This window comes from Carcharhinus amblyrhynchos, chromosome 28, assembly GCF_965287045.1.
Source record: "Carcharhinus amblyrhynchos chromosome 28, sCarAmb.v2.hapA, whole genome shotgun sequence".
NCBI lineage: Eukaryota > Metazoa > Chordata > Chondrichthyes > Carcharhiniformes > Carcharhinidae > Carcharhinus > Carcharhinus amblyrhynchos.
In genome coordinates this window covers 23,721,798-23,745,422 of record NC_137351.1, presented here as the reverse complement: position 1 = coordinate 23,745,422, position 23,625 = coordinate 23,721,798, and positions in this window count along the sequence as shown.

Sequence of the window (23,625 nt, the reverse complement as noted above, 5' to 3'; positions counted from 1 at the left end):
GCTTCAGATTTTATTTAACTCTTTGCATGAGGCCAACTTCAGAATAAGGGAGAACTTCAGAAGTTGAGGAAACAAGGAGAAGATTTGAGGAGGGCCTTAGTCAGGGACTCAAGGGGAACGGCAGAATTAGGGTTATCAGCTAGTTAACAACAATGAACACAAGTATAATCGTGGCAGGAGCTCAGTTTAATGGTTATATTCTGCCATTGGACACACTGAAACAGATCCAATGTTTTAAGGGTCAGCTGATCCAGTAAACTATGTAACCAGTAACAAAATGATGTGGTGGTCTGCTGTCCAGCTGACTCAGTATAAAAGGCTGATGGGGTTTATGGGAGCTTAGAATGGCCCAGAGTGAGGCCTCAAGCATTGGAGTAATCAAGTTTCTCTATTAAACCTTTTTCTTCAATTTTATAAGTTGGAATAAGTCTTGTTTTATTTTGTTGCCTACAACTAAAGAGTTTTTTCTGGTGGATCAACAAGGCACACCTTATACATATCTAACCAAGCCAATTTATCGCCATGGGAATGCACAATACGCATGAACAGTTGAGCCTCAGTTATCCTGAGGATAATCTACAAGCAATATGGGCTGGAATCCTCTGACCTCACCTGCAGCTGGGAACTTCCAGTCCTGATGCCATGAATGGCGATCTGGCCAAATTTTCCATTCTCTCTGGCACTGGCAGCAGAACATGCGGGACCAGAGAATTCTACTCATGGTTTTACAAAAGGTCTTTTGACCGTGAGTTCCAATTTTCAGCACAGAATATTTTTAAACTGATTTTTCTTTGAGTCTGTGCTTCCTGCAGTATTTACAAGGCAGGTAGCATTAGGTTGGGATATGGCTTTATTTGCCTCACCTAATCATATCACAGTACAGAAAGAGGCCATTCAGCCCATTGAGCCTGCACTGACAATTATCTCACCCAGGCCCTATTCATGTAACCCTACACACCCTGCTAATCCCCTGACAGTAAGAGGCAATTTAACATGGCCAATCCAACTAACCTGCACATCTTTGGACTGCTGGAGAAAATGGGAGCAAACCCACACAGACACAGGGAGAATGTGCAAACTCAACACAGATTGTGACCTGAGGCTGGAATCAAACCTGGGTCCCTGGTGCTGTGAGGCAGCGGTGCTTGCCACTGTGAGCCTTCTCTTCAGTATGAGTCATTTCTGTACCTGAAATATTTGTAGACCAAACGTTTGCAGTTGGACATAATTGATCAGTAATTTTGACTGATGCTTATCACAGTTTCTGACAACAGGCACATCTCCAGTGTCCTGTGACTGCATAGTTTCAGCAAATGCCGGATTTTTACGAACCAGTCATTGTTTCACTGTGCCTTCCTCCTCCCCACTCACCCAACACAATTTTTTTTTGTGTGGTTATCTATTTCCTGGAGACATTAAGCAATATCTGAATTCTTCTTGGATACAGGAAATAAGTGGGTGGTGGCAGATCATATTGGAGAAGGCTGAAGGGTGTTAATACTTTCCCACTGGAAATGGCAGATTGGAACCTTTCAAAGTAGAACATTTCTTCACGCAACATCCCCCCACCACCTCCCCAGCCCATATTGCTATTAAATCTAGGGAGCCCAACTCAACAGGGAAACAAGACTATAAAATTCCTCACCACCTGGCCAAGCATAACAGATAAGGAAAAACAAGTTGTTAACTTGCACCAAGTGAGATTACCTGGCCAAATAAAATCCACTGCACGTTTCCCCTCTCAATATCTCCACATGTGCCAAAAGCCCAACCCGAAGCAGAGTTGTTCATCTGTACACATCTGCCTTTATTTCTAGTTGTGGGTATCCATAGAACCATAAACTACAGCACAAAAATAGGCGTTTTGGCCCTTGTCTGTGCCGAACCATTTTTCTGCCCAGTTCCACGGACCTGCACCCGGACCATATCCCTCCATAACCCCCTCATCCATGTACCCGTCCAACTTTTTCTAAAAGTGAGCCCACGTTTACCACTTCATCTGGCAGGTCATTCCACACTCCTACCACTCTGCCTGAAAAAGCCCCCCTAATTCCCTTTTACTTTTCCCCATTTGACCTTAACCCATATCCTCTAGTTTTTTTTCTCCCCTAGCCTCAGTAGAAAAAGCCTGCTTGTATTCACTCCCTATACCCATCGTAATTTTATACACCTCCTATCAAATCTCCCCTCATTCTTTTACACTCCAGGGAATAAAGTCCTAACCTATTCAACCTTCCTCTGTAACTCAGTTTCTCAAGTCCCGGCAACATCCTTGTAAACCTTCTCTGCACCCTTTCAACCTTATTAATATCCTTCCTGTAATTAGGTGACTAAAACTGCACACAATACTCTAAATTCGGCCTCACTATAACATTCCAACTCTTATACTCAATACTTTGATTTATAAAGGCCAATGTTCCAAAAGCACTCTTTAAAACCCAATCTACTTATGATGCCACTTAGGAAATTATGTATCTGTACTCCCTCTGCTCTACTACACTCTTCAGTGTCCTACCATTTACCTTGTATGTTCTACCTTGGTCTGTCCTTCCAAAGTGCAATACCTCAGACTTGTCTGCATTAAAATCCATCTGCTATTTTTCAGCCCATTTTTCTAGCTTGTCCAAATCCCGCTGCAAACTTTGAAAACCTTCCTCACTGTCCACTACTCCTCCAGTCTTTGTATCATCAGCAAATTTGCTGATCCAATTTACCACATTATCATTGATGTAGATGACAAACATGGATGAGAGAGCAGTGTGTGTGTGTGTGTGTGTGTGCACATGCACCCTCTGAACTAGCATCCCACCCTGCCTAACACTATGTTTGTCAGGCTAGGCTGCCGTGGCCCCGAACTGGAATAAGCAGTTAGTGAAAGTGAAGCAAAGGTGTCCATGGGTATTCCTCACATCTACATGTGGCAAGGATCATCCAGATTGCAACATTACTTCTGGGAGGATAATTATGTAACTGCAGTGCATCGCTATAATTTTCTGCTGCATATTTATTTAAAACTATCAAACAAGATGATGTAACTCTCTACATTCCCAAGAACATGGATGATTTTAAATGCCTTCCGAAGTGGCCTGGCACAGCTATTGATTTGTTAGCAAACAGAACAACTACCAGGGCGACCAATCTCAGGCAATGGATGTGGCTTTGAGATACTCATTCTGACAACCAATCCACTGAAACATGTGAATTCTTGGTTTGGTTATGAATACAGCTGTATCTTTCAGATTGTGCCACATGTAACACAATACAGCTCATGTCAGCTGTTAACCACTGATTACAGGTGTAATTCAATGCAGTGCTATTAACCATTAACAGCCAACACTCTGTACAGCAGTACAGTACACAGTCATGCTTGCATAGTGCAATGGGTTTCCTAAAGCCATTATTAATTATTAACCACAATTGGTAATCAAATTACTTTAAGTACAAACAGCAAAGTGGAATCACAATGATATTCCACAAGCAAACTTATTGAACTGGTAAAGCAATTGACCTTCAATGGAAGAACAAAGAGAGGAACGTGCGGTGTGTGGCGTTGTATGGAGCAGAAGATAAAATAAGGTTGCTTTTTTCAGCCAATACCTAGCTCAGTGGTAATATTTGTATAAGAGAAAGGAATGATAGATTACATCAGGATATAATAAATCAAATGGCACTAAGTGAATCACTACTAAATTTATAGTATAACTTCAAAAATGGATGCAATCGTAAGAACCTTCTTTGCAAATCCTTGAATGGATTGAAGTTAGCTGATTGTGTGAAAAGTGTCAAAACTATATAACTTCATTAGGGCATTTTGATCAGTGTTAGAACTGGAAGAATTAAGTAATTTAATATCATGGACAACATGGTGCCACAGTGGTTAGCAGTGCTGTTTCAGTGCTATACAGTTCAATTCTAGCCTTGGGTCACTGTTCTGCATGTTCTCCCACGTGTGGGTTTCCTCCAGGTGCTCCAGTTTCCTCCAAAGATTTGCAGTTTAGGGTGATTGGCCATGTTAAACCACCCCTTAGTGTATGTCAGGGGGAACTAGCAGGGTAAGTACATAGGTTACAGGTGTAGGGCCTGAGTGGGATTATTGTCAGTGCAGGTTCAAATGAGCCAAATGGCCTCTTTCTGCACCAGAGGGATTCTATAGTAAAAAAAATGCTGCGGATGCTGGGGATCCAAAATAAAAGCAGGGGAAAGCTGTAAAAACTCCGCAGGTCTGGAAGCATCTATGGAGTGAAATATTTCAGAGTAGACAAACAGACTCAGTGTTAACTTGAGTGGCATTCTCCCGTAGCACTGCCAATGGGTTCAATGGGAGTCCACAAATTGGTTTCAGCCTTCAGCTGGTGCCTGCCATGCTGGATCGAGAAAGATGCTGGAGACCAGCATGAAACTGATTTGAATTCCAATAACGAGATCTAGGTGAAGGCCCAACTTGCCCCATGTCTGATTCTCCATGATGCCCATGGGGAAACATGCCAGTCCAGAAGGAGATGAAGTTGCCCATAATGCCTTGTGCCACTGCAGTGTGTGGGGTTTGTATCTACAGGTGAGTCTTCAAAATTCAATGCCACGAGGAAGTCCATCTTCTGGCCTCAAGTGTTCCTGGAGATCCATTTTTTTTTCAGGAGGTCCATCTACTTTCCTCAAGTGGGTCAGTAACATTGGGTGCCTTTTCAAAATGGCACCCAATTATGATGGCATCATGTGCCATCATGCCCAGCCTGCCACAGAATACAGTGCAAAACCCCCAGGTGCGTAATTAATGAGGTCTGGCTCAGAAGGTATGGCATGGTTTCCCGCTGGCCTCTGGTGGGAAACACTCTATGTTCCTACCCTGCCACAGGACTTAGTCCCAGATGGGAGAATTCCACCTTTTGCTTCTCTCTCCAGATGCTGTCAGACTTCCTGAGGTTTTCCTGCATTTCACATATTTAATTAAATAATTACTCTTACCCTCTTCTTCACCAGTTTTCTAAGGATTTCGCTCCTGACAGTTGTTGGAATTCAGGTGAGGAGGTATGGAGCTATCTTGGATTTGAGAAAGATAAATCAAACTTGAAGGTGAGATCAGGGAGCTGTAAATAGATCAGGTGTTCACAACAGTGAGGGACAATGGATCATATCACACCCCACCTCCCTCCGACCCTAACTCCATCAGTTACCAAGTGTCCCAAGGGAAACTAACAATTGTACCAGCAGACAGAATTCCAAGAGAAAATTAAAGGACCCCAAAAGAGTCCCTGTAATAATTCTCGTTCACCAGTTAAGGGAAACGCAACAATAATTTTATTTACAGGTAAAAGTTTATACAGACACTTGCTGCCTCACAGCTGCAGTTAGCTCCTGAGAAGGTTCTGGAACAGAAACCTGAGCGCAAGATGATCACCCACCCTGCTCCCTGATTGGTTCATCAAGTCATGTGACCTTTACTCTGCTGATTGATCCTTAAAGGGACAATCACCACATTCCTCCCCTCTAAGTCCTTTTATACAATTGCCAATACTCAACTCATACAGTCAAGGATCATTACTCATTGAGTTCATGAATTGAGTAAATTTATAAATGCAGTCTTTCAGGAGGCTTCTCAATCCTTGTGGAGTCATGTAACTCTCCTGTCTGGGGCTCTTCCAGAATTGCTGGTGACTGAAAGTACAATGACAGGTACCTCTTCAGGCATAGGCAGTTCAATTCCATCTGTTACCATGGACATATCAATTGTGCCTGCTACAGGTTGACCAAGTAAAGTGCTTGGATAGTTGGCAACATTCCCAGATGGCAATATAGCTCCTGATGGCAGTACTGCTGGGGAAACTCTTGCTCTCTCAGATGGTTTCTGTGTTTCTGGATGATCTGACCTTCACTTGATAAGACAGATGAATTGTTTAATTGTCCACCACTATTCATGGCACGATGTGACAGGGCTTAGATCGGATCTATCAGTTGAGATTGCATAGCTCTCTCTATCACTTGCTTCTTCTGTTCATAGAATCATAGAACCCCTACAGTGCAGAAGGAGGCCATTTGGCCCATTTATAGATGATCTGGAGGAGGGAACTGACTGTGTGGTGTCGAGGTTTGCTGATGGCACCGGGATTGGTGGAGCGGCGAATTGTGCGGAGGGTGGGGGGAGTCTGCAGAGGGATCTAGGTGGGCTGGGCGAATGGGCCAGGAGCTGGCGGATGGAGTTTAATGTTGGCGGGTGCGGGGTGGTCCACTTTGGTGGGAGTGGTGGTGGGAAGGACTATTGCTTACGTGGCGAAGGACTGCGGCAGGCGGTGGTGCGGAGGGACCTGGGGGTCCTTGTGCATGAGTCGCGGGGACCCGGCCTGCAGGTGCAGCGGGTGGTTGGGGGGGGCTGGTGAGATGCTGGCCTTCGTCGCGAGGGGGATTGAGTGTGGAGGTGGGGAGGTCTTGCTGCAGCTGTGTAGGGCATTGGTGGGGCCGCGGCTGGAGTGCTGTGTGCGGTTTTGGTCGCCGCACTTGCGCAGGGATGTTTTGGCCTTGGGGGGAGTGCAGGGGAGGTTCACTGGGCTGGTGCCGGAGTTGGGGGGGTTGGGCTGTGGGGAGAGGCTGGATGGACTGGGCTTGTACTTGTTGGAGTTTGGAGGAATGAGGGGAGATCTCATTGAGACATGTGGGATGGTGGGTGGGATGGATGGGGTGGGGGTGGGGAGGCTTTTCCCGCTCGGGGGGGGGGGGGGGGGGCGGTAGGACTGGGGGGCACAGCCTCGGGATGGAGGGGGGACGGTTTGGAGCGGAGTTGGGGAGGAGCTTCTTCGCTCGGGGGGTGGTGAGTCTCTGGAATTCTCTGCCCGTTGAAGTGGTGGAGGCTGCCTCGCTAAATATTTTTAAGACGCGGGTTGATGGGTTTTTGATAAGAGAGGGGATTAAGGGTTATGGGGAGAGGGCGGGAATGTGGAACTGAGCCACGACAGATCAGCCATGATCTTATTGAATGGCGGGGCAGGCTCGAAGGGCTAGATGGCCTACTCCTGCTCCTATTTCTTATGTTCTTATGAGTCTGCACCTACCACAATCCCACCCAGGCCCTATTCCCATAACCCCTCATATTTACCCTACTAATTCCCCTGACACTTGGGCTAATTTAACATGGCCAGTCAACCTAACACCTTTGGACTGTGGGAGGAAACCAGAGCATCCAGAGGAAATTCATGCAGATGTGGGGAGAACATGCAAACACCACATAGACAGTGTCCCAAAGTTGGAATTTAAACTGGGTCCTTGGTGTTATGAGGCAGCAGTGCCACCCCAACCAGACACTGCTGCTGTGCTGTCATGAAACTTGGCAATTCCCCATCAGGGAATTGAACCCTGGTCTCCTGTGGGACAGGTGGTGATATTAACCGCTACACTAACAAGGAACTTAGCACACAAAAGGTATTGTTGTAACTTTATCAGGTTGCTCCTTCATTTTTAGGTATGTCTGGTGTTGCTCCTGACATGCCCTCCTACACTCTTCATTGAACCAGGGTTGATCACCTGGCTAGGTGGCAATGGCAGAATGGCGGATATTCCAGGCCATGAACTTGCATATTGTGGTTGAACACAATTCTGCTGCTGCTCACTCACAGCACCTCATGGTCGCCCAGTTGCTAGATCTGTTTGAAGTCTATCATTTAGCATGATGGTAGTGTCACAAACACAATAGAGGGCATCTCAGTATGACTTCATCTCAGTAGGTACTGTGTGGTGCTCAATTCTACTGATACTATCATGAACAGATACATCTGTGGCACATCGGAGAGGATGTGGTCAATTACATTTTTCCCTTTTGGTTGTTCCCTCACCACCTGCCACAGATCTAGCTTAGCAGTGATGTCTTTTAAGACTGGGCCAGCTCAATCTGTGATGCTACTGAGCCACTCTTAGTGATGGACATTGAAGTCCCTCACCCAGGGTATATTCTGCACCCTTGCCACTCTATTTCTAAGTAGTGCTCCTCCCATCAGGGAGAGGATGGCACATGGTGATCAACAGGAGGTTTCCTTGCCCATGTTTGATCTGATGCCATGAGTTTGAGGTCCAGAGTCAATGTTAAGGGCTCCCAGAGTACCTACCTCCCAACAGTACACAACTGTGCCACCATCTTTGCTGGTCTGTCCTGTCGGTGGGACACAACATCGCCAGGGACGGTGATAGTGGTGTATCAGACATTGGCCGTGATTCTCCCACTTCTCCCAACATTTCTGGTGGGTCAGAATGGGAGACGCAAGTCACCGGCTTTGAAGAGGGATTTGCGCATGCACCGGGAATGCGTGCACATCTCTCAGAGCTGGTGAACAGCCACTGGTCAGAGCACCCTGGAATCTGGCAGGTAGGCAGGGGGGCAAGTCGTTTAAATCTTAATGTGTTTTAAATGTGTTCATTACCAGGACCTTTCAGGTCCCACCCCACCAGGAATACTTCACTCCAGCGGGGTTTACACTATCACCCCATATTTGGAGAACTAGTGGGAGACCCTACTGGAATGAAGGGGGGCAAACGGGGCCCCCGAGGGGATGGGGGGTGGTGCCTGGTGGGCATGGGAACCCTGGCAGTGCTGACCTGTTCCCCTGGAACTGCCCAAGGGGCAAAATGTTCATACCCAGAGGGCACCTTGGCACTAGGCATTGGACAGTGCCAAGGGGCTCTATTGTGGGTGGGGCCTAGAAGCAATCAGTGGGGGTGCCGGGTTCTGCTGCCACTCTGCACAGGGATCAGTCTGGAATGGAAGGGGGTAGTGATTGGGGTGGGCTGGGGGGCATTCTGCTAGGGGGTGGGGGCCTGCTTCCATGGGGTCTGACCCGGGAGGGGATGAGGTCAGCGCAGGGGGTGTCTGCTGGAGTGAGGGGATCGCCACTGCTTGGGAGGATGGGCTGTGCATTAGGGCTCTCCGGGACAGGGGGCATCAAGGGCTGGCCATGGAATGCTGCGGGGGCTGTAATTGGACTGTTGGGGTGGGGGACAGCACTGGTTCCAGGGCCGGCCAGCAACAGGGAGACTGACAGATCAGGACCACTGCTCATGTACAGAGTTCTAGAACTGTCAGACTCCAGTGCGAGAAAGCCCCCCCCACCGCCCAACCCGCATTTTTAATGAGATTCATGACTGAGACCTCTGGCGCACAGTGCAGAGCTGAACTGATAATGGTTGGGATGTAGGACAGTTTTCCTGCCAATCCAGCACTTTTGGGACAATTGCCCCCAAATTCTCTAAAGTATGCTTCCATTGCTATGTCAGGCAGTTGCTTGACTATCTGAGACAGATCTCCCACTTGTAGCACATGTTTCCACATGTTAGTCGAGAGAGTATTGCAACAGGGTCAACAGGGCTGGGTTTTGCCCTCACATCCTTATGTTTCTTGCTGTGGTATTGTTCCATATAACTCTCAAAGACTAATAGACATTCACTGATTTCACTTCCTATTTTCTCATTTCTAACGCAAAGAAACCTGAAAGGGAATGCAGTTTTTTGCAGAGTTGCAAAACATGAAACGAGAGGTATCCGTCATAATCTGGCTATTACTCTCCAACAGAGTTTAAAATGACCACAAACTGCACACCAGCTGGAAGGACAAGGAAGCAATTTGTTTCCAAGCCTTTGTCACTGCTGCTTTATTACTGCTGGCAAATGTTCAAGAACATTGACTCACTGTGGATATTCCCATTCTCCATGCCCTGAATTCCTTCATCGCTTTCACTTCTAATTGTGTTCCTATCCAGGGCAATCACACTTGAAAAAGAGAGAGAGACAAACAGCAATGTGATAATAAGCAGAAAATCTATCTTTGTCACATCAATCGAGGGTTAAATATTGTCCAGGTCACTGGACAAGACTCCTCTGCTCTTCACTGAAATAGTGTATGGGGCCTTCTCACATCCATCGGAGACAGCAGTTTAATGTCTCATCGGAAAACAGCACCTCTGACAGCTCAGCATTCCCTCAGCACTGCCCTGAAATGTCAGCCTTGATTTTGTGTTAAATGTCAGGATGGGATTTGAATCCACAACCTTCTGGCTTTGAGATGCGGGGAGCTAAGCCTGAGCCAAGGTGGCAGAACTAAATCTTTGAATGAGAGCCTGAAATTAGGCTTCCCTCCACTTTTTTTTTTAATAAGGAATATTATCCCATTTATCTTGAGGTGGGGTGCTTCATAAGTAAGACAGTTCTCTTTGACAGACCTAGGAATCCAGTGGCTAAATCAAATATTTCCACAGCGATTGAACCCAGTCAGCCTGACTCACGAATGAAACGTTAGAGTGACAGATCGTACACTGTGTACTAGGATTCCCCTCATTCAGCTTCACGGTACATTGCAATTGAACACCCCAGTGGAATGTGCTTTGGGAAAACTGCATGGTTTTATATGTCTGAATTCCAATAACTAGATAGGGTAAGGGTGTCGTGGGGGTTGGGGGAAAGGTTGGTGACAAAACCCTGGCCTTGACATCACCACTTGCACTCTCTGGGATTGGATAGGTGGCTATATCCAAATTGGTAAAGAGAAGGCAGTTTAAAACTACGTGATAGAAACTCTCTACTGTGGGATTGGGTCTTTCAGAACTTGGACTGTAGACGTTGCTGCATCGTCAGTAGTGCTGTTTTTGGATGAGGGTTGAAAGCAATGTCCCTCTCTGTGGATGCAAGAGTACCCATGGCACTAATCCAAAGCAGAGCAGGGGTGATCTTGCAAGTGCCCTTAACCAGCATTGCTGAAATCTTATCAGTGTGATATTGCTATTTGTGAGGGTTTGCTGTGTGTGCTTGGCAGTCGTGTTTCCAATGTTGCAATAGTGACTTATATTTCAAATGTACCTCACTTGCTACAAAGTGCTTTGGAACGATCTGTGGTGAGTTGTGTTGTAAATGTAAGAATTTTCCAACTGCCTACTTACCTCACAGGGTTGGCAAGGTGGCACAGTGGCCAGTACTGCTGCCTCTCAGCATCAGGAACCTGGGTTCGATTCCCAGCTTTGGGTCACTGTCGTACCCAGGCCCTTTCTCTCCCTGTAACGCCACAGATTTCCCATGGTTAATCCATCTAACCTACACATCTTTGGATACTAAGGGGCAATTTAGCATGGCCAATCCACCAAACCTATACAACTTTGGATTGTGGGAGGGTGGTACTGTGGCACAGCTGTTAGCACTGCCTCACAGCACCAGGGATCCAGCTTTGATTCCTGGCTTGCATCACTGTCTGTGTGGAGTTTGCACATTCTCTCAGTGGGTTTCCTTTGGATGCTCCGGTTTCCTCCCACATCCAAAAGACATGCTGGTTAAGTGCATTGGCCATGCTAAATTCTCCCTCAGTGTACCCAAACAGGCACTGGAATGTGGTGACTAGGGGATTTTCACAGTAATTTCATTGCAGTGTTAATGTAAGTCTGTTTGTGACACTAATTATATAAACTTTTAAATCAGAAAGAACTGCCATCTCAAATCTGACTTTCTGACAATGTGCAACAGAGAATATTTTAAAAGTGTAAGTAAACAATTCAACATTAATCTTGAAAACAAAAGGACATTAAATGAGCGTTCCATTCGCATTAGTCAAACAGTGTGATCCATTCATTCTAATAATATAATATATAATGTTAATTTATTTCTTGTGACATTAAAAGTACCAGATTAATCCTCAGATGTCTTTTGTACATGTTAGAAGTGCTATTCTATTCAGTAACCATATCAGTGAATAGGGACAGTGGGTTATTCTCTCTATAATAAGAGATAAAATGTGCCCATGTTCACTGTAAATTAGTTTCATTATATGTGATTTATTTTATAAAGAACCATTTATGCTGTGACTTGAATTCAATTAAAACATATTTTGGAAGGAATTGTCTTTAATGCAATGTTCAATTTCATTTTAGTTTGTAAATTAAATCATGTCATTACAACAGTAGATATTCAAGACTTTTTTTGATTAGGGTAAGACTAGAATAATAAAAATGTGACAAGGCTGATGTTTCAGTGTAGTTTTGAGAGAGCAGCACTGTCACAGGTGCTGTCCTGTGGATGAAATATTAAATTGGAGGCCTCTTGAGGTAAGAATAAAAGATCCTGTTGTGACCTTTTGGTTAAGATCAAGTGTAGTATCGACATGCTGTGCTTGATTGCAGTCATTAGGTTACATTTTAGCTTCATTTGAAGCAATTTTTTTAAAGCGGCATCTCCGCCTTTTGGCTAAGATGCAAATGAGATCAAGCCTTGGAGGAGGAGCAATACCTACTCCAATCAACGTGGATCATGTAGATCAAGCCCAGGATAGGAGGTGAGAGCCCTGTCTTGTCAGCTTGGATCAGGAATGTCCCAACTTGTTGGGACTCTGAATTGGATTTGATTTGATTTGATTGATTTGGAATAAAGAATATTAAAAATCCTGTTGTGATATACCTTTAAGAAACATCAACATGATGTCATTGAAGGGGAGTGTTTTTAATCATTCATGGAACTTGGCCATCACTGGCCGGCCAGCATTTACTGCCCATCCCTAGTTGCCCTTCTTGAACAACAGAGTGGCTTACTAGGCCATTTCAGAGGGCAGTTGAAAGTCAACCATATTGCTGTGGCTCTGGAGTCACATGTAGGCCAGACCAGCTAAGGATGGCAGATTTCCTTCCCTAAGGACATTAGTCAACAAAATGGGCTTTTCCAACAATCGGCAATGGTTTCATGGTCATCAGTGGTTTCTTAATTCCAGATAATTTTTTTGAATTCAAATTCTACCAGCTGCCATGGCAGGGTTCGAAACTGAATCCTCAGAACATTAGTTGAGTTTCTGGATTAATAGTGTAGTAATAAGACCACTAGGCCATCACTTCCCCTCATGCAATCAAGTCTTAGTTTCCTTTTTGCTGTTGAGCATCACACACAAACACTACTCTTGCTGATGTCTTCAAACTCTTTACCGATGTATAAATGTCCTAATGTGCCAATTATAAATAAATGAACACACAACAGGTGAGATTCTCCAGTCTCATTCATAGTGGGACCCATTGAGCGAGAATGGAAAATTTGGTGTTCCAGCCAAAACTCACTTGACTTCCAGCCATGAATGAGGATGGTAGATTTTGACCAATATGTTTATACCATCCCTTATGAGCGATTGATATTTACATCCATACAACAACACGATAGATTGTACGACACATTGAGGTAGAACAAGGGCAATATCCCTGGTGCCCTGGTCAATGCATATTCCTCAATCAACATCAATAGATTATCTAAACCTCACTGAATTGCTGATTGTGGGATATTGTAATACACCAGCCTCATTTCCTACATTACAGCATGGTGGCACAGTGGTTAGCACTGCTGCCTCATAGCACCAGGGACACAGGCTTGATTCTGGCCTCGGGTGGGTGACTGTGTATATGGAGTTTGCATATTCTCCCCGTGTCTGTGTGGGTTTCCTCCCACAATCAAAGATGTGCGGGTTAGTTTGATTGGCCGTGCTAAATTATCCCTTAGTGTCAGTGGATTAGCAGGAAATGGGGCCTGACTGGGATTGTGGTCGGTGCAGATTTGATGGGCCGAATGGCCTCTTTCTGCATTGTAGGGATTCTATAAATTACAACAGTGACTACACTTCAAAAGTACTTTGGTGCTGTAAAATATGTTAGAAGGACATGCAAGGCACTATGTAAATGCAGATCTATCTTTTCTTTGTAACGAGAATGGTGCAAATTCTAACTACATAATATTATACCTCTCCCCTTGAGGCGCTAGAATCCAAGGAATATCTTGGACCATAAGACCACAAGACATAGGAGCAGAATTAGACCACTCGGCCCATCGAGTCTGCTCCACCATTCAATCATGGCTGATATTTTTCTCATCCCCATTCTCCTGCTTTTTTCCCCATAACCCCTGATCCCCTTATTAATTCGGAACCTACCTAGCTTTGTCTTAAAGACACTCTGACTTGGCTTCCACAGATTCACCACTCCCTGGCTGAAGAAATTCTTCTTCATTCCTACTCTAAAGGATCGTCCCTTCAGCCTGAGGTTGTGCCCTCTGGTTCTCGTTTTTCCTACTAGTGGAAACATCCTCTCCATGTCCACTCTATCCAGGCCATGCAGTACCCTGTAAGTTTCAATAAGATTCCCCCCTCATCTTTCTAAACTCCAACGAGTACAGACCCAGAGTCCTCAACTGTTCCTCATACGACAAGCTCTTCATTCCAGGGATCATTCTTGTGAACCTCCTCTGGATCCTTTCCAAGGCCAACACATCCTTCCTTAGAAATGGTGCCCAAAATTGTTCAAAATACTCTAAATGGGGTCTTATACAGCCTCTGGAGTACATCCCTGCTCTTCTATTCTAGCCATCTTGACATGAATGGTAACATTGCATTTGCCTTCCTAACTGTTGACTGAAGTTGCATGTTAATCTTAAGAGAATCTTGAACAATGATACTCAAGTCTTAGACATCTTCATTGGCACCTTCTGCCAAAAAACAGGTGACACATGTATTCTTTAGATCAGAATATCCTCGTATCTGATTTACACTCCTCCTGAATTACACATGGAGTAGACCAAAGTACAGAAAGTGTGCTACTGCCTATGATGTCTTGGCCCTCATTAACCACTGCCTTCAAGGAGGGAAGAAGTGATAATCTGAAAGTGTAGTGTCAGGAAAAACTTCACTGAGTTCTGGCAGAGTGAATGATGAGAGACGGTGTTGGCGTGCCTCTGAGTTAGGCACTCTGGTGACTGCTATCAGGGAGAGGGGCATCCCATGGGTACTGAGAGGATCAATCATCAGAGATAGGTTAGTGGAGAGCTTTGCTGACCCACAGGCACAAGTTAGAACAGGTGGCATGGTGGCACAGTGGTTAGTACTGCTGTCTCTCAACGCCAGGGACTCGGGTTCAAATCCGAGTCACTATCAGTGTGGAATTTGCAACATTCTCACCATATCTGCGTAGGTTCCCTCCGGGTGCTCCAGTTCCCCCTCTCACTCCAAAGGTGTGTGGACTAGGTTGACTGGCAATGCAAAATTGCCCCTTAGCATCAGGGAACTAGTGGGGTCAATACATGGGGTTAGGTGATAAGTGCAATCTTGATGGGCTGAATGGCCTCCTTCTGAACTGTAGGGATTTTATGAAAAGTTTAAAAAATGCAGTAGATTGCCATAAATTAAATGTTCTGATTGACAAAAGGGATGTGGGCAATCACCTGGTCCAAATGGATAGACATTTTGCTAAACTGGGTTAATAAGTACCAATAGTTTTGCTTGTACCAAATCAAAATAATATCCATTGAAGAGGAAACTACAAGAAGTATTAATGAAATGGAATCATAGAGTCATCGAATCCCTACAGTGCAGAAGGAGACCATTCAGCCCATCAATCTTGCACATGTTTTCCCTGCATGTACTTCTGTTGCTAAGGAGTAATTCAGCATGGCCAATCAACCTATCTTGCACATTGTTAGAGTGTGGAAGGAAACCACAGCACTGGGGGGGGGGGGGGGGCGGAAAGAAGAAACCTATGCAGACATGGGGAAAACATGTAAACTCCGCAAACAGTCACCCAAGGCTGGAATTGAACCCAGGTTCCCTGACACTGAGGCAGCAGTGATAACCACTGTGCTGCCCCGCAGGCAGAGAAATATTTAATTGTGTTCAGCTATGAAATTCTTGCATACTGCTGTCGTGGATAAGAAGAATTAACGTATAAAGAGAAGCTTGTAAAAGCATAATTTAAAAACTTTAACAAGTCAAAATAACAAAAAAGGTAAAAATTGCTTGCACTTGTTTCTGGCACAGGGGAATCTTCCAGCAAGTTATACAGTTGCAACCACAATGTCTCACATGACAGAGATGGTGAAATGGTTTCCCTTTTTCCTACCTCTGACCACAACAAAATGTGTTTAAAAATATGACAACACCAAGTACTGTGGCTTTTAAGAAGAGACACAAGCTTAAAGTTTAAAGCTTATTTGTTAGTGTCACAAGTAGGTTTACATTAACATTGCAATGAAGTTACTGTGAAAATCCCCTAGTCACCACACTCCAGTGCCTGTTCGGGTACACTGAGGGAGAATTTAGCATGGGTCAATGCAGGCTTTCTCATAAGGTTAAATGAGAAGAAAGAACAAAGGTTTATTTTTCTCTCAACATTCAATGTAAGTACAACACACACACTCACTCAGAGAAGACTCATGCACACAAAAAAGATGATTACAGAAGATGTAGCGTGCATTTAGATTTCTCTAAGAGTCTAAAAAAAAAATCAATGTTCAAAAGGGGTCCCTGGTGCTGTAAGGCAGCAATGCTAACCACTGTGTTACTGTCCTCCACTGCTCGCTGGACAAGAGTTCCAAAAGTCACAACCCTCAGATTTTTTTTAGTCATCTCCATCTTAAATGGGAGACCCCTTGGAGTGAATGTCTAGTCACACCCATCACAAATGGTAGGATGGAAAATTTGGCAGATCATTTAGAATTCCATTGACCTTGGATGGAATTTCCAGCATGACTGGCAAAATTCTATCCTCCTGTTGTGTATCTATCTTTGTGCCTGTTCGCTCACTGTGGAGCCTTGATGTAGCAATGTATGCAGAGATGACATAAGATGTAGAACAGGAAACAGAGAGAAGCAGCAACCATGAAAAAGATTACCCACCATAAGTAAAGGCTCCATTAATTTTTAACCCAAAGCCCCAAGTGTCATGTTTCCAAATACACAAGAACTGTCAACGAAGACGATGGACATGCCCTTGCTGAGCCATGTGAAGAAGGAAATTTTAGCAAGGAAAAGTTGGCAAAATAAATCTTATGTGCTATGGAGGACTAGTGTGGACCTGGGTAAAAGATACTTAATTGTAACTAATTATACAGTTGCCAGTTTATACCACAAATTAGTACCCTGTGTAAAGAAAACCAAGGTAGATGCTGGAAGCATGGTTGCAAAGCATGCATACGGTAAATCTACATTTGTAAAAGAACTATGGGAGTGCTGTATCGGACACCCAACTGATTTCAATGGACAGAAAATTACAGAGAGCACTCGATCTGCAAATTGAACAGCCCAGGTACCAACAGTCATACTCGGAAGAAAGCATCCTTGTGTGATTTGTAGAGGCTCATTTGAGATGCCCAATCTTTCTGTCTCGGATCAGATGACTCCTGCAGACAAAACAGTCAACATCAGCAGCACAAAACACGCTCGTTGTAACTCGCCAGCTGATATTGGACTCTGCGCCCATTAGAATTTTCGTCCAAGCTCTTTTGGAAACTTATTTATTATCTCATTCTCACATTGGTTTGAAGCTCAGAATCTTGACAATTTTCCAAGTCAATGGAAAATTTAAGGCTTGGTGAAAAATTTGTTGCCAATTCTCGAGACTAGGAGTTACTTCACTCTTGCCCTATTTATATGCTATGTATGTATACATATGAGTAAAAGCACAGTGGTTAACACTGCTGTTTCACTGCACCAGCCACCTGGGTTCGATTCCCGGCTTAGGTTACTGTCTGTGTGGAGTTTGTACGTTCGCTCCATGTCTGTGTGTTTCCTCCCACATTCTGAAAAGACGCGCTGGTTAGGTGCGTTGACCAGAACAGGTGGCTGGACTGTGGTGACTAGGGGAATTTCACTAACTTCATTGCAGTGTTAATGTAAGCCTTACTTGTAGCTAATGAATAAACTTTAAATATACACAGGGCACGAGCAGCTAAGTCGGAGAATTTGGCAGCCAGCCAAATCTCCATTCACTGCGGTGGTTTGGGAAAATCCCTTCCGTGTGAATGGTAGTAATATTCCCACTAATGTATAAATATGTATAGATAGATATATATAATTTTCAGATGTTTGCTAATATTAGGGGCGATTTTGCGCCTATATCTAGCAAGAGAATAAATGGCAACACGGGTGCAAAATTCCTCAAGTTGGGAGGTGAGATTCTCGCTGGCAAGATCATGTTTCATGATTTCCCCGCCCTTTGCCAGTGATGTAATGAGGCAGGAATCTCATTTAAATGTATTTTAATAAATTTATTATTATTAAAAGGCCTCCATGCCACATGATCCCTCCTCAATAAATATTTAAACCTTGCTGAGGTTTCCACAACAGGTCAGAGTCATAGAGGTTTACAGCATGGAAACAGGCCCTCCAGCCCAACTTGTCCATGCCACCCTTTTTTAAACCCCAAAGCTAGTCCCAATTGCCTGCATTTGACCCATTTCCCTCTATACCCATCTTACCCATGTAACTGTCCAAATGCATTTTAAAGGCAAAATTATACCGGCCTCTTACTATCTCTAGCAGCTTGTTCCAGACACTCACCACCTTCTGTGTGAACAAATTGCCCCTTTAATATCTCATCTCCCACCTTAAACCTATGCCCTTGAGGTTTAGACTCCTCTACCTTTGGGGAAAGATTTTGACTATCTGGCTGATCAATGCCCCTCATTATTTTATAGACCTCTAAGATCACCCATCAACCTTTTATGCTCCAGAGAAAAAAAGTCCCAGTCTATCCAGCCTCTCCTTATAACTCAAACCATCAAGTCCTGGGAGCACCCTAGTAAATCTTTTCTGCACCCTTTCCAGCTTAATGTCCTTTCTGTTATAGGGTGACCGAACTGTACACAGTACTCCAAGTGGCCTTACCAATGTCTTGTACAACTTCAACACATCCCAACTCCTGTATTTAATGTTCTGACCAATGAAACCAAGCATGCTGAATACCTTCTTACCACTTCACCACTCTGTGCACCTGTGACTCCACTTTCAAGGAGCTATGAACATGTACCCCTAGATCTTTGTTCTGTAACTCTCTCCAATGCCCTACCGTTAACTGAGTAAGTCCTGCCCTGGTTCAATCTACCAAAATGCATCATCTTGCATTTACATAAATTAAACTCGATCTGCCATTTGTCAGCCCACTGATCCAATTGATCAAGATCCTGTTGCAATCCAAGGTAACTCTCTTCACTATCCACTATGCCACCAATTTTGGTGTCATCTGCAAACTTACTAACCATGCCTCCTATATTGTCATCCAAATAATTAATGTAAATGACAATTAACATGGACCCAGCACTGATCCCTGAGGCACACCACTGGTCACAGCCTCCAGTTTGATAAACAACCCTCTACAAGTACCCTCTGGCTTCTGTCATCAAGCCAATTTTGTGTCCATTTAGCTACCTCACTCTGGATCCTATGAGATTTAACCTTATGCAAAAACCTACCATGTAGTACCTTGTCAAAGTCTCTGCTAAAGTTCATATAGACAGCATCAAGCGCACTGCCCTCATCTACCTTCTTGGTTACCCCTTCAGAAAACTGAATCAAATTTTTGAGACATGATTTTTCACTCACAAAGCCAAGCTGACTGTCCCTAATGAGTCCTCGTATCTCTAAATGCCTGTAGATCCTGTCTCTCAAAATACCTTCCAACAATTTACCCACCACAGATGTGAGGCTCACTGGCCTGTAGTTCCCAGGATTTTCCTTGCAACCCTTTTTAAACAAAGGCACAACATTTGCCACCCTCCAATCTTCAGGCACCTCACCTGTGACTATTCATGATTCAAATATCTCGGCTAGGGGACCTGCAATTTCCTCCCTAGCCTCCCATAACGTCCTGGGATACACTTCTTCAGATCCCAGGGATTTATCTATCTTGATGTGCTTTAAGATTTCCAGCACCACCTCCTCTGTAATATGTACACTCATCAAGACATCATTTATTTCTCCAAGTTCCCTAACATCTGTGCATTTCTCAACAGTAAATACTGATGAGAAATATTCATTTAGGATCTCATCCATCTCTCGTAGATCCGCACGTAAGTAACCTTGTTGATCCTTAAGAGGCCCTACTCTCTCCCTTGCTACTCTTTTGCCCTTTATGTATTTGTAGAAGCTCTATGGATTCTCCTTTGTTTTGGCAGATAAGGCAATCTCATGTCCCCTTTTTGCCCTCCTGATTTCTCTCTTAACTCTACTCCTACATCCCCAGTCAAGGGATTCACTTGATCCCAGCTGCCTACGCATGTCATGTGCCTCCTTCTTCTTCTTGAGCAGGGTCTCAATATCCCAAGTCATCCAGGGTTCCCCACTTCTGCCAGCCTTGCCCTTGCCTCTAAGAGGGAAGTGTGTACCCCGAACCCTGGTTAACACACTTCTGAAAACTTCCCACTTACCAGACTTCCATTTGCCTTCCCACAGACGCCCCCAATTAACTTTTGAAAGACATTTAAATAAAGCATTTAATCAAGGGGATCCTGCTACATGGATCCAGGTAATTATAGCCTCAGAGGGAAGGACATGCCTGAGCAGTGACCTGGCACTGCCTCCTGACACAGTTGACACTGTTCCCTGGCATAATTTGGCACTGCCCTCTGGCACAGTTTTGCACTGCCCCTGATGCAGATTGGCACTGGCCCCAGCACATTTTGGCACCTCCCCTATTGCACTGGTTGGCATCACTCCCTGATTGGCACTGCCAGCCTGGAAGTGCCAATCCATGCTGGGGTCAGATCGGCCCCCTGGAGAGCCCTATTGGGAGGGGCCAGTCCACTTATGTGTGTGGTGGGGGAAGGGGGGTTGGTGAAAGAGGCCAATGTCTGAAGTAAGGAGGGAGCTAGCTTGTGAACTGGGGTACATCATTGAAGGGAAGGAAGGGTTTTGCCATTGAAGTGGTGGGGAAAACTTGTGATTGAAGGAGATTGGGGGGGGGAGGGGGGGGGTGGAATTGCCTGTGAGGGGAATGCTCACAATACTGCTGGCAGTGGTGGGTGGGAAGAGAGCCTCCGATGTCTTTGTGGTGTGGGGGAGGGGATTTAGGGTGGTCTCCCTGATGCTTGCTGGGGCTGGGGGGGTCCCCTGTGTTGGTGAGGAAGTAGTTTAATTTCAGCGCTGTATCAGGCCCCACCAGACTGATAGCATAAACCATCTAGTCTGGTCTGGATCCCCTCAGTGCTGCATCGGGAAAAACCTACACCCAGTTTTCAGTCAGAGCCTGGCACTCTGGCTAGAATTCTCGGATTTCCAACGCCACTGCTGCCAGTGAGAATGGAGAACCTCAGCGGGATTGGAGAATCCCAATCATGAGCAAGATCAGAGAACTCTAGCCTCTGACAAATTCTTAATGAATTCTGCCCATTAGTAATAGGTTAATGTGACTCAAACTGAATTATGGAAGAGGCTTGATGGGCTGAATGGCCTATGTCTGTCCTATGTTATGAATAGAATGGGTGTGCAATATAAATGGGCTTTCCTAGCATTTCTTGTCCATATCTATGTAACTGGAGTAAATTGATTCTCTTCTTCCTGCTCTTTGTTTAGAAGTTTAGATATTAGTAGGTTTACATTAACACCGTAATGAAGTTACTATGAGAATCCCCTAGTTGCCATACTCTGGTACCTCTTCGGGTACAGCAAGAGAGAATTTAGCATGGCCAATGCATCTAACCAGTCTTTCGGACTGTGGGAGAAAACTGGAGCACTTTGAGGAAACCTCCGTAGGGAAGAGTGTGCAGACTCTGCACAGACAGTGACACAAGCCAAGAATCGAACCTGGGTCCCTGGCACCGTGAGGCAGCAGTGCTTAGCACTGTGCCATTACTCTTGGGTAGTATAAATATCTGTGAGCAAGCAGAATTTTCAGATTGTGGTGTAATTCAGTTCTTAATAGTTCAGAACGCATGCAAATCTTATCAAAGTGGTAAATCTTATCAAAGGGGTTTATTGCACACAAATTCTCAAGCTGAGTTGTACACAGCTCCAGGTGATTTGTGTTTGTCCAGGGTACTGCGGACCTAAGGCAGGAACAGTGGGGGCAGTGGGCAGGGGGGTTGATGATAAACGGGGATGGGAGATGTTGAGAATTAGGGTTGCAGATAATTGAAGAGAAGTGGCAAAAGAGGGATCAAAAATTCTCTCAGTTACTAGCCAGTCTCAGAAATCTCAACTCATCGGCAGACTTTGTCAAAGCTAAGACGTGACTCACAAAGGAAATTGCAAGAAACCGAGCAAGTAAAGACGACCGCAAAAGCAAATGATAAATTAATCCATCATCCAACTCCTTGTTTACTGGCTGATGAATTGAAATTGGTGCTGTGTGAGGGAGGTTCCTCTCTCTGCCACATCCGCTAGCCTACATTTCAGTGTTCCAGAAAGGAAGCGTCTGGCCATTATTCTCATATCTCATGGCAGGAGGCTTTTCTTTACGCAAATGGCTTGCATTTGGTTGTCTGCTGATCTGATCCTCAAGAGAAACATTTTTTTTTGGTCATTGCTATGCTGCCTTGACCCCTGCAAAGCCCCATTTGACCTTTATTCATGGTATCTTGGTACCAGTCAGGCTGTGCTGGAAATTGCCCAACACAACATACTTTCTTTTGTTCAGTTTTAATTCGTCATTAACCATCCTAGAACCATTTACACATAATAATGCAAATAAAACACTTTAATTAAAAAGCAAACCCATTTGACCTTCATTAATTAATAGCATTTATTTTTTACTGACAGTATGTCAAATAACAGAATAACCATGGGTTATTCCAAAGATATGCAGCTAGGTTGATTGGCCATGCTAAATTGCCCTTTAGTGTCGGGGAGATTAGCATGCTACATACATGGGGTTACGGGAAAAGACCTGGGTGAGATTGCTGTTGGTGTAGCTTGATGGGCCAAATAGTCTCCTTCTGCACTGTTGGGATTCAATGATAGAATAGTACATTGCTGGCAGGTTTGAAAGTGGGGGGAGGTCACAAAATGCAATATGTGGTCTGCCCTTTGCCTACCCGCCTGCCTGGACCTTTCTCTTATTTCATGAGAAATGGTGCAGGTATCATTTGGCCTGCTTGCTCTTGGGCCTTTGACTACCTTAACGTCTCAAATCAATGGCTACGTATGTGCCTCTATCTGGCCCCGCGGCTATCTACCCCACAATAGGATGAGGGCTGCACCAGAGCTAGCAGTTTTTACTGTGCAGGGTAGTATTGGGCAAGACCTTTTTTTTTGAGGGGGGTCCCTTGAGGCACCCCTCTCCCCTCACCCTGGTCTCTCAAATCCAGCTTCCTCAATCCCTTCACCCCCTTTGCTGGGACTTGCCAACCCTAGACCTTCCTGCAGTTCTCCCTCCATAATCTCCTCCTTCAGGGGCAACCAAGCAATGGCCATCGCTTGGGCCTCCTGCCGCTGGGATTGCAGAGCTGCCAGCCAATCCGATTTGGCCAGCTGCTCTGTAAGGCAGGACTTCCTCTCCAGATGTGGATAAGTCTTGCCAAAGATTAAGTGGCTGCGACACAGTATTTGGCAGGGATTTTCCATTGGCTTTTCCTGAGGCGAGGTGGGAAATTCCTGAAAAATCCTGCCTCACATTTTATTTAATGTCAAACTTTGTAAGAAAGAGAATTGCAAGATCACACGAATGTATCTAATCAGGTCTTCCATATTCTGATGTACAAAGGAAATATTTGCTTATAATTGGTTCTGTTCAGGAAGTTCCTTCCTCTCAGTTTGGTTCCACTTAGCTTCAAAGAAATGGGCTTCACGTGACGCAGTAGACTAGGGGTGGAGCTCTCCCAACTCCCTGTCAATGAGTTCAATGTTGGGTAGAGGATAGGATTTGGTGGGAGGCCCAAAAATCAGTG